A 19,225-nucleotide genomic window follows, 5' to 3' on the forward strand; every position below is an offset into this window, starting at 1 on the left:
AATTCCTAACTTTCTAAAGATTTAGCTAATTCAGAGCATGGAGTTAGGAAAATAATCCATACACTTGGTAAATTTTAGCAATTAAGTTCAAAGTGTGACAACACTAAGGCATGGAAGCCTTCCATAAAATTCATTTAATACCTCCTTATGCTTAGAAAATATGCAAGCTAAAATGCAAAGGAGTATACCGGATAAATGATGACTAAGGAAAGGTGTGAAAGGTTTGTGTTTTCACACAATGAATGTCTGAAGACACCTTCCGCGGTCAATAATGGAGGTCAACAATTTTGAAGACAACCTGAAAATTAGACTTTTAAAACACGTTGCAATCTTCGAAATGTGCATAATCTTGATAAAAATCAGTTCTAATGATCAAAACAATCATTTTCTAGAATGTAAGTATGGCTGGTAAAATTTAGTTTTCTGAGGACAAGTCTGAAAAATTGGATACTTCAGACTTACCGGCACCTTGCAAAGTGGTTTAAATCCCTGAAAATGATGAAAAATGGCCAAGGAAACAGCCCCAAGCAAATTCGCCAAAACTGATAAGGTGGCTGGAAATGAAAATTTTTTAGGACAACCGCCTAACAATGGAGTTTCAGACCTGCAATAGTGATTAAATGGTCTAAAAAATGCACAAAAAACTCCATAAAACACCTCCAAATGCTAAATGTTTAAGTTGGAATTGGCTAGGCAATAAAAACTTAAGTCTGAAAATTAATGGCAGCCATTAATGGAGGTCAAAATCTGTAATGTCCCCAACTCCGCAATCTAAAGAAAACATATAAACAATGAATTTCAACAATTGATTTTCGGGTATAAATAATTTATCTAGAGTATAATTAGCCAAATTCACTTGAGATCATTTGTTATCAATAAGTCAATTCCCATATTTAGTTCCTAGTGGGATTGAGAGGACTAGCTACCATAGGATGCCCGTAGCGCTTATCAGGCCCAAGGGCGGTACACTCCCCCTTGGCCCAACTGCCAGTAGCCCTTAGTCAACTGCAGTGGGTGGCCTACCTGACAGAGGCCTAGTTCCTACTATCCCTGTTGCCTAATTCCTCATCTATCTCACTGGGTTTGGATATGCAATTGCCTCATTCATTAACATGGTAATATTTGAACCCATTCCTAATAGTTTTTAATTGAATAATACTGTTTATTCTCATTTTGTAGTTGCAAACTGTTCATTAGTTAACTTAGCACATGGATGTTCATTCATATCGTATATATATATATATATTGATTTCTATTAAATTATTATATTTATTTTTATTAAATTAATCTCTATTTTCATACCATTACATTCCAGTCACATCTTTGAGTCTACTATGTACTGAATTAAAAACCTACATATATTTATGTCTTGATGTTCTTAATGATTTTCTACCCTTTGATGTGTAACCCTACTAATTTATGCAACCTTACTGCAGAATAAAATATTGAAAATAAGTGACTTACCTGTAACCTTTTCGCTCGTCTCTATCTTCACCCGATCACTATCTCCTATGTGTTTTTCTTCCCTTATCTTATCTTTCGTGTGCCTTTCTTCTTTTCCCCTCTTGTCCACGAGTTAGGCTTTTAATACCAACGGGGGGATTGAGGCGGACCCAACCAGGGGTCGTGACTGCTGAGGGAGGAGTGAGCGGGGTGACTGTTGGAGTCACCGTTCCCTGGCCCACCCGACTCCTTTTCGACACCTTGAAACTGGACGCACCGCATCACACATACTGTGATTGCTAGGTGCGATACCCTCGATAATCTTTTAAGGTTTATCGCTTATTTTAATTGGGTATCGATCAGTATAAAATGTTTTGCATATTAATATGGGATTCATTTTAATATTATCGTAAGGTTATAAAATCTCATTTCTTTAATAATAATGTTTATAATGCATTAAGTTTTTATATAGTTTATATTTATTTATATTATATGCATCAATAATTATATATTCAATTAACAATGCATTAAATTGTATATTTATAGTTTATATTTATTTAGTAACACATTATATGCATCAATAAATATATATTCAATTAACAACATTTTATGGTAAAGTTAAATCAAGAGTTAATAATTAAACATCATTATTATATTAATATAAAACAAGGAGTCATTTTCGATTAAATAATGGAAGGTATAAATGTTATCTTTTATAATTACAAAAATGTGGGGTTATGACAAAATCTAAAGCAAACCTCAGATCTGAAGCGAATCAGCAAGCTGGAAATGATGGCAGCCACCAAGAATGAATAAAAATCACCAAAATATGGCACCAAATCACCCCCCAAGCAAAAAAGAATTTTTCCCAAGTATGGCGCCAAAATGGAAATCTGAAAATGATGTCAATGGCAGCTTAGATCTGCAGTAGCAAGGATGGCAGCAATCTGGAAAAATCGCCCAAGTTGGGATTGGATACCCCAAACACAAAAATTTGCCTACCTTAGCAAAAATCGAAATTTTCAGAATTTTGAAAAATGTTGTTAATGGCAGCTTTGATCTGCAGCAATGAAGGTCTGAACAGCAAGCAAAATGATGGAGGAAAAATCGCATAAGTCTCCAAACATGAAATTGCCAATTTTCACCAAAAAATGCTAAAATTTGAAAAAATCGCCAAACTTAGCAAAATCGAAATTCTGAAACTGGTCTTTAATGGTAGCCAAGGGGAATAGATCAGCAAGCTGGAAAAAAATGGAGGAAAATAAATCCTCAATCCCACACTTCACAAAAACGCCTTGCTAAAAATTCGCCCAACTTAAAGAAAAATCGCTTTCATGGAGACACCTGGTAGATTTAATAATAAAATAATGCTAAGTCTCCTCTCATATACTTGCTTTCACCTCTCACTTTCACCACACAAGCAATGTGGGATAAAACACTTGTATAAATACTTGCTTGGTGAAAACCTAACTTGCTTCTAGAAGGTTCAAATATTAAATGATTATTTGCAAGTTATTAAATTTTGCTTTTAAATTTTAAATAATCATTAATAATCATTTAAAAGCAATTAAAAATGGGGCTTACCTATTAAAATATTGCAAATTAAATCCAAAATAAGCCTCCAGGGGAAAATCGATATAGGTTGGGATTAAAAAATCCCTTCAAAAATCATTTAAGTGTCAAAATTTAACCCACAAGGGAAATTCGACCCATGCTTGGACAAAAATCCATGCATAACTTCATCAAAATGCACACAAAAACCTCCCAGGGGAAAATCGATGTGAGTTTGGACAAAAATCCACTCTATTTGCAAAAAAATCACCCCCAAGGGAAATTCAATATTAGTCTGGATAAAAATCCACACTCAAAACTCACTCAACTTGGAAAAAACCTCCTTGGTGGAATTTTGACCTCAGTCTGGATGAAAATCCGGACTCAAAACTCTTCAAAATATTCCCTGTGGAAAATCGATCCCTGTCTGAATGAAAATCCGGACAAAAATCCTTACAAATGCTCTCAGGGGAAAATCGATCTCTGTCTGGATGGAAATCCGGACAAAAATTCGCACTCCAAACTCACTTAGTTGTCACAAAAATCCTGGTGGAAAATCGATGGCAGTCTGGATAAATCCTGACACTTAGCCAAATTTTAGCACTTCCAGGGGAAATTCGACCCAAGTATGGATAAACAGTGGGGGAAAATAGTAGCCAGTATGGATTTCAGGGGAAACCCATGTGTAGTATGGATTTTGAGTGGGGGAATGGGTTGGGTAGTCTAGAATGTGAGGGGAAAAGCACCTCTACCATGGAATTTGACCCTTTAACCCTTGGAATATGAATTTCCTTTAGGATTTTATCATTTTAACCACTCAAAATCACTTAGAAACTTTAAATTTGACTGGACCTAGGCTAATTTTCCAAAAATATGAGCGAAATGCTAGGAAAATATTGGAATAAAGTGCAAAATCGACTTAAATAATACCTTAGGAGCGAGAAAACAACTCCAAAAGGTCGGTGAATACCTTGGCACTTCAAAATCACTGATGCGCGTGTTTAAAAACACGTTAACGCTCAAATGGTCGAACACTTGGACAAAACTTAGGATCCTTAAAATATCAACGTTTTACAACTTGATCCTATAATTTCAAAAACCCTAGATGGCACTAGGCATGATCAAAAGTCCGAGACTCAAGCACGGGAAACACAAAATTGTCCACTAAGCAGCCAAAACCCTAACCTAACAACGCAGAAAGCCGACAAAGAGGGGGTCCCCGTTAGCAATGGGGCGATGTGTGAAAAGGTCACAACAGGTCCCCAAAACCACTTTTATCTAGCCAAAGAAAAACAGCATTTGATGTTTTTAAGTTAAAACACATCACATACTGTTTTAAACTTTTAGGGTATCAAGTTTTTAACTTTTGTGTTTGCATTTGTCACAAATTTGTTGTGCTCAAAATATGAGCTAAACACCAACATATACACAAATTCTCCATGCTACTTCAAACTATGACTGATTCATGGCTACATTCTGCAAACTTTGCCATTTTTTGTTAAGATGCAGGTGTGAGACACACACACTATGATGTCCCCTTCTTAAAATCACCCTAAAACATAAATAAAGCAATAATTTTAGGATCTAGGAATAGGAGCTCATCCTTTATACAAAATTGGTCTTTTCCCATATTATCCAACCATAGCTAATACTATGCATACCTATCAATCATTTACTTATGCTCATAATGAAATGCTAAAGTATTTCCAATAAGTTAAAGGATTGTAAATTTGTGTTGTATGATTTACACCCCATAGATTGCATGAGCCTCTTCTTCCCTATTCTGCTAATCCTTACCAGATGGAAGATTTACTATGCCAAGGGCGCATGACACGGTCTACATGCGGCTCCCTCAGGGATTACTACCCGTCTTGGGACATTTTCGCCATGTGACTGATTTACTCTGCCTTTCCCCCACACACTCCCTATCTTTGCAAGTATTAGAGAAAGACGCAGAATAAGTTCACTGCCATCTATAGGTTAAGTAATTAAATTTAATATGGCTTATTTAAATTACATTGTCAATTAATTATTTAGTGATTTGTCCACATATTATGTTATCATTACATTTGGTAAATTTGCATTGCTTAATTATTACCATTATTGATATTATTGATAGAATAAATTTGTATGAATGTTTTTTATTAATGTATTAAACTATCCTGAATACTTTAGTTGTAATGGCCATATTAATTTAAATTATTAGTATTAATTATATTGAATTGCATTAATGACATTAAGTTTTATCCGAGTTACTGATTGAATTAACAATTCTAAAACTATATTAGCAGCAGACCATATTTCTGGTCTACATATTATATGTGCTGACTGGTTATTTTCTTAAATCTCTCTTTCTTAAATTGTAAAACAAAATACACTTCATACTTAATAATTTACAACATGTTTTGTGAGCTATACGTGAAACTTAAATATTAATAATAAAAAGAACATTCAAACTGTACTTACCTCCTATCGACTGCTGTTGGATTGTCTTGTAACAAACTGGGCTGCCACTGATGATGTTTCCTTCTCCCTTTGTCTGTCTGTATCCTTCTTTCTCATCTCCCGTGGCTTTTTCCTTTTTTTTATTTCTTCCCTCCTCCTTTCGTGTGCAACCCAGGTCTTATACTAATGGGTCCGATGCCCCTTGGGGAGAGACGTGGCTTTAATAAAGGTCACGTCCCTCTCTTGCATTAAAATTAAGATCCGATACTTTTGGTATTTAATATTATTTGTTATGTTATTATCTCTTTGTTGATTTAACATAGGAACATCATTATTATTTATTTTATTATTATTATTATTATTATTTTTTAATTGGTGTATCATACAATCAATTACTGATTATTAATTAGCAAATAATAAATCAATTTAAATGTATTAGGATAATCAAATTAATAATTCATCAATATATTAAATCAAAATAATACACCAAAATATAATACATCAATATAAAGGTACACAAAAGATTTATGGATTAGAATTTAAACCATTGTATTCACAAATTATGATTTCTATTACATTTGGCTTTATTATACATAGATTAGGCATGGTTCATGACACACACACACATATACATATATGTAAATATACATATACATACATACATAAATAGTTAACTTTGCGAGTACTCTCTGAGTTGCCAAGTACTCTATTGTTTTTGCTCCACAAAATGTTGGTTAAAACGCGTTTTTCACACATATTTTATGCTATAAAACTATGCATTTTCCCTTTTGAGATGTCAATTTTTAATTTAATACATTTTGTAATTGAATTTTGCAAAAAAAAATTGTTTTTTAAGAAATTTTCAGTTTAAGTACTTTCTAAGTTGCCGAGTTTTTGTCAAGTTATTGCTGAGTTTTTGTTGAGTTATTTCCAAGCATTTGCCAAGTTTTTGCCACGTCAAAAAAATTGGACTTGCCGAGTTCTCTCTAAGTCTGAGTCTATGAACTATGCGTGTGTATGTATGTATGTACTTTCTAGTTGCCGAGTTTTTGTCAAGTTATTGCTCAGTTTTTGTTGAGTTATTTCCTAGTATTTGCCATGCCAAAAAAGTTGGACTTGTCGAGTACTCTCTGAGTCTGAGTCTGCGAACTATGCGTGTAGTGTATACTAAGTCACAAGGTTCGAATTCGAATTCGAATTCGACAGCCATGGAATTCAGATGAAATTCGACAAGGGAAAAATTCAAAAAAAAAAATCGGATAAAAATTGCCTATATAATTTTGTATGTATGTATGTGTCTATGTATGTATGTATGTATCTATGTATGTATGTGCATACACATACACTGTAATGTCCCCACTTTGAAATATAATTTAATAATGAATAATAATAAAAATAAAAATAAAAATAAAATACAAAAGAATAAAAATAAAAATTAAATTTAAATATAAAAGAATATAATTAAATATAATTAAAATTTGATTAAAGTTAATGAATGGTCAAAAGGCATGAAATGATAAGTTGTGACTCCCCCAAATATGAGGTATGAAAGGGAGAGGAAAACTCATTTGAAGGGGGGATGATTTGGGAATCAGAAGTGCAGATCTAATTGTGAAAGGTTGTGTGCCTTTCAAAGGGCAGTAATAATGAAGAGTTGCACTCTTTCAAAGGGTGTTAATGGTGAAAGGGTGTGTCTCTTGCCAAACGGCATACATGATGTACAGGTGTGACCTCTCCCTCACATTAAGAGATATAAAGGAAAGGAATCAAAAGCATCCAGTGACATCACCATGGATCAGATCAGATTAGAACTGTTATTTACAGGCAGTAACATCCTTCTTCTTGGTGGTATGCATGGGGATGTGCTTAATATGTATGCTTAAAATATGAAGCCTGATAATCTTCTTATGCATGATTTAATAGTAATATTAATATAGACTGCAATATGTACGACAGTCATACTTAATTTCATATGCATTCATAGTACAAGATATTGACATATTTACAGTCCCAAGCTCTTAACCAGTTCTAATTCCTTTTTCCTGAGGAGTGGTGTGATGCTGTTACGGAGAGATGGAGTAAAACTATCTCATGATAGATGAGCCCCAAGGGTGAAAGAACTCATGATCCTGAAATCTGGGCTGCGGTTCCCAAGGGTGAATGGACTGAGGTTCCGGTAATCTGGGCTGCATTAGGGAGAATGTATCATCACGCCCTAGACAAGCAAATCCCCCATCCAGGATTAGAAATTAGAAGGGGATTAAGATTAGGCCCGAATAACGACAATGCCTAACTGTACTATGAGCAGCCCTAGTCATTAATTCGTAATTAATGTATCATGGTAGGTAGTAATGTAAGTTTGCCTTTGGGAATTGACAGCCTATATATAGGGGGCATTACATACACACACAAATATGTGTGTGTGTGTGTGCGCGTGCGCGCGTATGTGTATGTGTGTGCGTGTGTTCGTGTTCAACAATGTACTTTCAGCTCAGACTACCTATTTGACAATGTGCTTCCAAATCAGCCCAAACCAGGCTAAGGAACAGTGATTGATTAAGCACTTTTCAGCTATCACTACCACCAGCCTGACATGAAACAAAATTTTACAATTGATTTTAATATTATTTTTCTTTTACTGATTAAATTTTACATTTTGCAAAATTTTTATTTTAAAGTACTTTTAATTTTAGTTTATAATTTAGTAAGTAAAACTTTAAATTCTAAGTAGAACAATCAAAAGTAAATAAAACTGGAACATTATTAGAATATATTAAATAATATAAACTTAAAATAATATTACTTGGGAGTTATTTTTTTATTTTTATGTTTATTTAATCATTATTTTCTATTATTTTAAGTCATACTTGTAAATCACCTCAAACCGATGTGTTTACAGTCATACAAATTCATTTAACATGTCAACATGAAAACAGAGATAAAACATTCAAAGAAAACATACAACTGCAACAAATGATATACTATGGGGAAACACACAACGGATGAGAACTCCACCAAGCAACAGGAAAACACTCCTCACTCCACCATCAGAGTCAAGTATAGATATGTTACAACATACAACCATACTTACAAAACTCAGATTCAGCAAACACTCCACTGCCTTTGCAACTGGTCACCCTGAATTTAGAAAACAAAAAACCTAAAAACTTGCTTCTGCAGTTTTTGCCTGTGAGTAGAAATGATGCCCTTCCTGTGTGAGTAATAACTCTGAGTTTGACCACTGAATCAAAATTAAAGTTCAGTCAAGCAACTCCAATCCGAGTATGAGTCTTGTAACACTTGTGACAACATCTGAAGGGCAACATGAAGCCATAATAATATTTGGAATATAATCCTCACACCTGAAATGTGTCTCTTCAACCTAGAAACCCATGTCTTGATACTTCAATGCATTAATGAACATGGAAGTGAAGAACTTCTTGAGAGCCAACCCTTCCCACTCTGTGGACAACCAATATTATCCATTCATCTACCCTTCCATGGCACCCAAATGGATGAAGAAATGTCCGAAAATTGAACTCACTGGACAAAACACTTAAGATTCCACTATCCTAACATCTGCACAGTGACAAAATCGTTGCTTCTGCCAAAGATGCAAAAATATTTTTGTCATGATATAAACAAATTCACTGCAGTTGACAGTATTTTTGCAAACTGTAAAGCATCATTATGGGCTTGCTAATTAGATTTGAAAATTGACACTTGTTTTGAAGACCTCCTGAAATGCGCTAGATCACCTCAAACACTCCTCTAACATAACCACGGCCTCCTTTGATCTGTACCACACTGATCTTCGACAATCACACGCTTCTGAGATGCGTTGATAAGAATGTCGAATGAACATGTTATCCCTGACCCACTTGTCCAGCTATTTGAGCCAATTTTCATATCATGGACTACAACATGCAATATTTTTTTTCATATCCTCATAACTAAATTTTTAGTTCTTCCTCAAAACTGGCACATTAACCAATAATGGCAAAATTAAAGTTCTTGCTCAAGACTCATGTACATTTGAACTACTACAATGAATAAAAGCACACAAATATACAACTAATAATTGGCAAATGCAATGATAGAGAACTTTCCAAATAAATATTTTACACACTTATTTTGAATGGTAGCTAAACTTCTTAGATACGCATCCTTCCAACAACATGTTGTAGCTTAAACTAATTCTTGTTGTGCGTTTTGCACACACACCTGTTGTGACCAAATCACACATCACCCCATTTTAATGGGGAACCCTCTTTTCTTAGCTTAGTTGTCGTAAATAGGTGTCTTAGTTTAGTGTAGTTTAAAGTTTGTGTCTCTTCAAATTCAAAAATACAAAAAAAAAATTAAAAATTTCAAAAAATCAAAACGTTGAAAATCATGAAAATTTGGCTAAGGCATGGAAACGCATGCGTCGCGCATCGCCGTCGCGCGTTGCTGTCGCGCTTCGCCTTCGCGCTGCCGTCACGCAATGTTGTTGTCGTCACGCATCGCCTTCGCGTTGCTGTCGTACTTCACCTTCATGTTGCCGTCACACATTGCCGCCGCGTGTTGTCATCACGCTTCGCCTTCACGTTGCCGTCGCACATCACTATCACGCGTCACTTTTGCGCATCGCATTGCTCACTACGCTTAGTCATCGCGCATTACCCTTGTGCATCGCTGTCATGCGCTCGTCGCGCATTGCTCTCGTACATATCATGGATTTTTACATACATCGCACGATGCCTTTGCGCTTACGCAATAGCATTGCACTTGTCGAGCCTCGTACGCGTCACGCATTGAAGAATTAACAAACGAAGAGGTCCGCAGCGAATGAGGAACAAGGAAGGTGTGTCACACGATAAGGTTACCAAATCAACGCATCACAAGTGCTTTACGAACATCGCCGCCACCCTTGCATTGCATGACGTATCTTTCATGTCGCGTTCATTGCGACGATTCAAAATCATTGAAGCGGCCAACTCACTATTCTCTATTTAATGAAGGTGGCAAATATTGTATTTGGCGTATCGAACTTCACCAAGAGGGCTTTCCACGACGCAATATGTACACAAACTAAGTTGTGTTGCATGATCAATATGAGTATAACCAATGACCCAAATGATGATTGAAGGCATTTAATGGGATGCATTTTACGAAGGTGAACCCTATCGGTGGCATGAAAAGGGATCGACGAAGCTCATTGAATCTAAAGTTGCCAACAATGCCATTTACAATGAAGCCCGATAATACTTGTCAAGGACCATTACAACACTTAGTATGGGGTGCCCATTTTCACGTAGTAATTTCTTTTGATGTAAGGTTTGAGGCCGACAGAGGCAATAAAGATATCATATCCCAAGGTGAGTCGCTGAATGATAGGAAGATATTTAAAATGGTGAAGCCAATGGATTTGATCAAGGCAATAATGCCTAGTTCAATGCACCTTAAGGTAGAGTGATTATGCGACATTAGCTGGGTATTGTTTTGGAGCGTATTGAATGAAGGATGCCAACCATTATGGGTTGCTGACAAGAGAAATTAAAGGAGGTGGCGCCATGTATCAACTGTGTATATGCACTATGGAATCTGGATAACAGCTCACACAACCATTATCCAATACGATGACCCATTTTACTATGATCGGTATTAATTGACTGTGATTTAGGCACACAAAGCAAGTGGCAACAATGGAATGAAGTAACAGTGATTGGTGGCAATAAATTTTAACGTGGCAGCCAGCCGATATTTCCAGTTCGATATGAAATAATTGCACTTCATTTACAGGCATTGCTCACAACTAAGACATGAAATCAATCATCTTGATTGACTTTAGAGCAACACTGCCATATTTAGCCGCTGACCATAGTGATCAATATCGATGAAGAAGTATTAAATGAAGGCGATCAAAGTTCAAAACTCGATAGGGTCTGCACTTTACAAATATCGATTGCCTTACATAGTTCGGCTGGTGAGATCGATGCCTTACCCCAAATTATCATTGGATCGCTTTTAAAACGCATGCAGTCATTCAAATCTAGGTGCAGAATTCGATCCTTGATATATCAAATCTAATGATTGACGCCTTACATTTAAAATCGACTTTGTCAAAAGGTCATTCATTTAATGAAAGTCGTTGGACAATCATGATGTGGTATTGATAGCTTTTTATTTGCAAATTGATCACTTTGTTGATCAATTTGTGAAGCGATTTACTCTTGTTAACCTGTTATCAGCTGATAGCAATTCCACACCTGGGCGACTTCACCAAATGGCATCAACGAACTTGAATTATATTGCTTCCATTATCAGCGAATGAACTTGAGTGCAGGTCAGCGATTTCACCAGGGCATTATAGTCATCAAAGATCACCCTAAAGGCTATCTGTTATCACTCAGTGAAATCTGGTCAAAGGATTTTGCTTCAAATTCAGTCGCAGAAGACCACGATTTTGAATTTTAATCAGAAATTATATTAAAAACAGTGAGTTTGTCTCCACATAGCGAGTTTGACTCAAGGAGCAGTGATCCAAGGTTTAGATCTAAGACTTGATTGTCTCAGTGACTATCAAATACGGTCAAAGTATTCCTCCTTAGAACGTTTCTGCACTGAAAGTGGTAAATCGCATCAACAATTTATAACCATGTTATTTTCTGAAGTTGATTTCACTGTCGAATATGATGTTACTAAAGGCTTATGTCAGCGAATTAGACTGATTTTCATCATTATTTTGGCAGTGACATATCAGATTCAAGTCATCTCCACAGGCCAGCCTATCGACAGAATTTTGAAGGTTTTGAAGGTTTCAATGGTCAATCATTGATGATTTTCATATTTTGGATCAATTTACATCACAGATCTGAGACAATTCAAACCCTATGTTACGATAGATTTAATTACATTATGAGGGTTTTGTCTTCGTTTCATTACATTAGAAGGGTTTGGTTTAATATGAGGTCAAATTCATAATCAATGATTATAGGCATAACCTAGGATTATAAGATTTTATTGAGGTTTTATGCCAAGGTGATCGATTTCGTATTTGCAAGTAAATTTCATATCATGATGCTAACTTAGTCAATTCTCACAGGCACATAATGGCAGGTTCGCGGCAGGCGCTTATCAAGGAGGACTCGAAGAGCGTCATCGTCGAGTCGAAGATCACATCATATTGGGGCAGCGTAGGTGTCACGAACCTTGGGCGCATCGACATGAAGAATTTCAAGGCACGCTCTACACCACCAAGCCAACAGGACCCGCAGAGGCAATGATTGAAAGCGACATCATCAAGGCAGTCGACTTCCCTTTAGCAGTGCGGTGCAACTAGCTCATTGTCGAGTGCGCGAGACACTATGATCCTAATAGGAGTGATTACCATGCCAGATGGGAGAGAGATAGCTTATCTCTCTGAGGAGGCAATTCGCGAAGCATTCCACATACCTCAGTTTGCCAACATGGTATACCAGAGTCGTAAAAGCACGACAGCAATCGAGATAGATGCCTTGGGATAGTCAACAAGTATTGGTTATCAAAGAGCAGGCAAGGCATATCCAGGCTCCCAAAGCTTCACAGGATCAACTTCAAGGAAGAATTTGGCAATTTGCTCACACTCCTTAGTCGCATCTTCGGCATCTCGTAGGCTTTTCAATTTGAATCTTGGATGTTCTACTTCATGGACATCATGTCACTAGGAAAAGAAAGAATTGATTGGGCAACGATCATTAGCAACAACATTGATTCGCAGCTCAGAAAACTTGAAGACACGAAGACATTCTATATGAGCTCATACATCATATATTCACTTGCTTGGGCTTATCAGTACGTAGGACTCATGTACAGAGGACTAGTTGGCACTCAGCCAGGGCAGTTCAGAGCATGCGATTCGTACCCCCAGTTGTATTACCTCAATCAAACACACTACAGGAGAGTGAATGACACATTTACCATGCACGTCACGAGGACTTTGTAGGGCGGCATTCATCAGAGAATATCTCAAGACGCACAAGCATTGATCAAGAAGTTTGGCGCATGGTTCATACAATTCCCTAAGTTCACCTACAAAAGAGTTCAAGGTTGCTCATGCCCACCTCTCATGCTGCCGAGGTATCCTGCAAATAAGTTAGTGCTACTTGAATTGTTGAGACAGTTGATGACATACGACAAAGCGCAAAAGAATAAGATGAAGACAAAGATCCCTTTTCCTCTCACATTGGGAAATTCTCTAGAAGTGTTCCAGTCCTTGCAAGCAACTAAGAAGATAGATGAAGAATTGATGACATTCCACCTTCAGCCCTACATTATGAGAGACAGCTTTGACCCTTATGCCAATATCTGAAAGACAAGTGGAAGCAAGCATGCACATTGCTCGCAGCTAGAGCATCATTTTATGAATGCAACAAATGATTCTGAAATAACAGTGAAGATGCATTCACTACTATTAGTTGAAATTATCAGAGCCACTCAGGTCTTTGATCTTCCCGATCAAACGCAAGGAAGTAATGGACATCTCTTGCCATCCTATGCAAAGGAGAAAAACAAGGAAATAAAAGTCAATTGGTCACAAATTGAAGTCACGGATTTGAGGGATCTCATGAGACCGTAATACTCCATACCAAGCGATGGGTGGAAGGACAGATATGTATGTTGCAGAATGGTGGCAAACAATCGACATTTCAAATGATGGGAGGAATCAACTGATGACGATGTAGAAGATGAAAGTCAAACTGAAAATGCAGCCCAATCACCTCATTCCAAAGAATCAAGGCAAAAGAGAATTGTTGCAAAAGAGCAACCAAAGAAGAAGCATAAGTCAAGCTTAGCACCAAGACCTTCTTCTAGTACTTCATTCGTGCATCAGATGGAGACAAATCAGGCCATCACAGACAAAGGGAAACAATAGGTTGCACAAGATAAAGTAGCGTCACCTAGCCAGTCAATGACAAAGCAGGTAGTGACACGTACGTGTACATTAAAGATGATGATGAACAAGAAGAGACATCTCCTCCGCGAGAGGAACAACAAATGGAAGAAATACAGGTTGAAGAGGAGCGATCAACTATACCTGTTTGGTTGAGAGAGAAACTTTCTAAGAAGGTGATTGTAGAAGAGCAAGATCCATTCGATCTAGGAAGCTACTTGGATAGGAGTGAAGAACATGAAGTAAGAAACGCTACCAGGATGTCAAAGATAACACGAAATGAATAAGGATCCAGAGTCATGCAGGTTGCTATTCCAAGAGTTGACAAGCCAGAAAATGAAATCCCAGAGGAGGAATTTGATGTGCACACCATCAATTTAGGTCCTCCCACCACCGATCAAGATTTAGAGGATATGAATGACACAGTCAAAACAGTTAACGATATGCTCAAGCTGGAGGTTAAGAAGAGCAATAGGTTGGAGAAAGAGAACAGCATATTAAGAGAACACCTTAAGCAACTCAGAGTTCCATTAAGGGAACGAGATTCATCCACTTCTTTGTTACCACCACCAAATGCAAATGAATATTTTTGAGAGAATAAAGGCATCCGCACAATTGATGGACGCATGGATCACCAAGACATACAGGAAGGCCAAGGCACTCATTAGAGAATTAGTAAGAACATTTGACAAAGTGATGGAAATCCTTGAAAAGATGCAGCGACTCAAGGTAGCATATGATGATTTTATTTACACAAGAGACTTCACCATTCCTATATTGCAAGTAATGATGGCTACACCGAAGCAAACATTGATACATGTAGTACATGAAGAGGCGCAGACACCTAATTTTCAAATGTGGTGTAACTTGCTTCACACGAGGAGACTCATATTTGAGGTCATCAATACAAGATGTGCACAAGTGGATCAAGCTATCAATGCTATACATGACAAGATCCTATTAGTAGCAAAGATTATTCTTGAAGAAAAGAAGAATGAGGGAGTTGACATTGTACTTGAGGAGTTGATGGAGAAACTAAGAGTTGTTTTTTTTGGGCCACCTTCAGAGCAGCAGCTGGACTCCATCTTTTCATTTGCATTACTTGTTAGCAAGACGAAAGATCGCAAGCGGGAATGGGATACTGCCTTCGCCTCCAACCTCAACGAGATCAATTACATGGGGCATCAATTGGAAAATCTACAAGCAGCACCTATTACGGAGATAGAATCAGTAACATCCAAATTCATTGAATTTGCAAGAAGAGAAAAATATAAGGGCAACTTGATTCTAGAAAAAGTTTGGTATGATCCTAGGTCGCATTAATTTTCCTATTGGAGGATTTATCCTCATATTTTGTACCAAATAGATGTCACATTCCCATTTGTTAGTCATTTAATGCTTTGCAATAAATTAGGTATTTTGTAATAGCAAACCCTAATTAGGGTTAAGGTGGCAAGATCATGGCCCTTGATTCTGTTTTAATCTTGGCCATCCATTGTAATAAGGAGCTCTATATAAGCCCAAGCTCATTTCATTTGCATCATTAGAAATTTGGAGAGATTAGAGATTTGAGAATAGAGAGCAGAATTTCAGCATTAGGAGATCAATCAAGAGACTTTTGAAGAATTGTTGTTCCATGTTTTCAGAATTAATAAAATCATTGAAGCATTGGTGACTTTTCAATTTTGAAGCATTTGGTTGGTTCTTCATATCTTTTGTGAGAGCTTATTATTGAAAAGACCAAAAAATTAGAATAGAATTTGCTTTAGTTTTAGATGAGTGAAAGACGTATGTGTGACTGAAAGTGAAGCTCCATTATCCATACTACTAGCAATGTGTTGATTGCATACTTGCCTTGCGTGGTCAACTGGAATTATTAAGTCTATACTTAACTTCGATTGCTATTTCATCATTAATATGCTTCATCTTGAAGGTGTTTATGTTTGAAGTTAGTGATTTGAAAACCATCAAGTGCTCCTTAGAAGATTGCACTAGTGTTGTAAAGATGCTCAAAGATGTCGAAGCAAAGCTTAGTTGAGCTCGCTTAAGATCGCCATTGCCTTACATTCTTAGTTTAGCATAGCATTTCTAAACCCTACTCCGTTTTTCACTTTTTTTATCAACCATCGGTAGAGATAGGAAAAGAACGATATTGTAAAATCATTTGAAGAACATCATAACCATTGAAGTTGAAGCAGGAAAGTACGTAAGTCCCCTCGCAGGTACAACAAATCACATCAATACCATTGGAGCTATCCGACACGTTAAGACCTATCATAAGAGAACCTTAGAGTCATCTCAAGTGATCCTTCACAAATCTTCAGCATTTGAGTCTTTTTATCAAGAGAGGATAGAATGCCATTGGTACTTTATTCTATGTTCGATAGTGCATCAAAACACCATCAACAACACCCCTACTTCACAGGGGACCCCCGTTTTTTTTTGTAGTCTACCCGAGAATGAGAGAGAGGGCCAAAGGAAAAGTTCAAACCTTTCATGAGCTTATCGCTCTCTGCAAACCCCGTCAAAATGTCAATAAAGCTCGATGAGAATGTCGAGGGTCGAAGCGTGTAAGGGAATAGCGGAAAAAGTTCAGGCTTTTGCAATGTGTAGTGAAGTTTGTTTACAATGTCGGCCTGCTAGGCCTAAAGAAATCCCGTCGAAATCATCTTGCCAGAGCCGAGACAAACACGAAAATCGCACATTTAGGGCAAGAAAATGCTAAGTTTGAATCCTTTTCATTTCCAAATGCGTCAGAAAAACCCAACGAAAATCCCGAAGGTGAGTGTTGAGAATGCATGCCAAAGAAGGGAATCATTGAAGGTGAAAAGTTTGGGCATTTGCCCCTATAAATGAGGACATTGCCTAGCTATCGGGCCTTAAAAGGCCGAAAAATACCGAAATGAAGGAAAGCTTGGGAGTTTCATTCAAACAAAAATCATTATTTTTACTATTGCCATGCCTTCAAAAGTCCACCAAAAGCCCAACAATCGCCAATAAAATCCCTAAGTGCCGAAAAGGGGAAAAGACACTTGCATTTTTACATGAAATCGCCTAACGTTTTCCTAAAGTTGGCAAAATAACAAATTAAAGGACCAAGGAAGAACAGCGTTTCTTCAAATTGGCCTCCAATTGTCGAAGTTTCCCCTTAAATGGCAAAATGTGAAATTTTAAAATAAAGGGAACTTTTTGGCACTCTGCCTTCAAAATGCCTAAGTTTTCCCTAAAAAGAAAATATCAAGTGAAATCATAAAGGGAACTTTTTGGCACTTTTTTTCTAAATCGCCTAACTTTTCCCTTTAAGTGGCGCAATTTAAAGTCAAAAATGAAATGAAGGGAGGTTCGAATTGTTTTGAAAGCAAACATCTTTCATTTTCCCCTCTTTTTCGTCCAAACGAAGCCCAGCGTTGCCTTGACAACATTTAATTTTTGTTGAAATTACTTAAATTTTTCAAGGTGATTAATTCAAATTGAATTTGCATTTGCAAATTGATGCTATTGGAAAGAGCTAAGGTGGCAGCCTAAAGCACCAATTGAAGATATGATCGCGATTGAGCGCGGTGGTGAGGATGATGGAGCGTGCAGGATCAAAACGGTGATCACAGAAAGCTGCCAATGAAGAGTGCACTACAAAGCAAAAGGCAAAGCACAAAGATACGCACCACCAGTGGACCACAAGTTGAAGTCCACCAGCAAGATTGAAGGCTGGTAAACAAACTCAAAATCCTACAAGAAATACGCAAATTCAGAAATCCACAGCAAGAAATTCCAGAAAATCAGTTTGTAAAAAAAAATGAACTGTTTTAATGTAAATAGCTACCTATGGGCTCCATTAATGCATTTAAAACAAGTGGGTACATAGGTCAGTTATTCCTCAACTACCTGATTGACCAAATTGATGTAGAACATTGGCTAGCAATTGAGAAGGTAGTTGAAAGTGGCAGTTGGGAGGACAACTGAAAGTTACTAAGCATGGGTTAAAGCTGCCAAGCTTCTAGAAGGCAGACTGCAGCCATTGGATGTAGTCAATCCTAGCCCCTGATTCAAATTGTAAAATCAATAAAAGGTAGTGGCTTATCTCATTGTAAAAGGTTAGACTGTTAGAATTTGTTAGATTTTTTAGGAGTTAGAGGTTAGAATAGTTAGATGTAGTTTGCAAATTAGGAGTAGGATAGAATAAGACTACTAGAAGAAATTGTTGTAATGGCAATTGAAATCAATATATGAACATTGAAATATGGTGTTTGTTATTTTGGTTTTCTCTTGTTTTCATGGTTTCCCTTCAGCTAATTAAATAAAGTTCAGTGGTTTTAATGATGAAATGTGGGGGGTATTTGATGACGTTTCCGGTTCATAACATTGGGGGCCTGCTGATTGTAGGTCACTGTGCATGGTTAGTTTGAACCCAGAACTGTGCTTAGTTCAACTATGGGTATTTGCTTCAGGCTGCGCCACAATTGGGTGCCTGGAAGAATATTCATAGTCTGAAAACCTTTAATTTCCTAGGAGCTTGCACTGTTCTTGTTGAGTTGTGAGGGTATTTCTCACAAAACAAGGATTAGTTATGGAAATCTGTCTACCCACTGCGTTAACCATTTCTATCACTGTACTTAAGTCTCCTAAACCCTTCTCTTTTGTTGTTTATTTCCTAGTCTGAGAATCGCAGCATCGTCAGATGCAGGCCAGCTTGTTGTAAACGTAAGCCCCCTTGTGTTTACCAACAAAACACATCAAACCGTTGAGCTATCCCACAGTCAAGACCTGACATTTGTAACCTTGAGGTTGTCTCTTTTGATCATCTAAAACGGCATTAGGGATTTCCTTATTCAAGAGAGGATAGGATACTCAGCATTCTATTATGTGTTGACCGGA

At 37.0% G+C, this 19,225-nt stretch overlaps 1 protein-coding gene across 1 annotated transcript in view; it reads right to left on the reverse strand.

The window, feature by feature from the left end:
* LOC131054531 (SUMO-activating enzyme subunit 1B-1) overlaps positions 1 to 19,225 on the reverse strand; it is a 185,673-nt gene that overhangs the window by 55,925 nt on the left and 110,523 nt on the right. The gene's annotated exons all lie outside the window — the stretch shown is intronic.

Source organism: Cryptomeria japonica, chromosome 2, assembly GCF_030272615.1.
Source record: "Cryptomeria japonica chromosome 2, Sugi_1.0, whole genome shotgun sequence".
Lineage (NCBI taxonomy): Eukaryota > Viridiplantae > Streptophyta > Pinopsida > Cupressales > Cupressaceae > Cryptomeria > Cryptomeria japonica.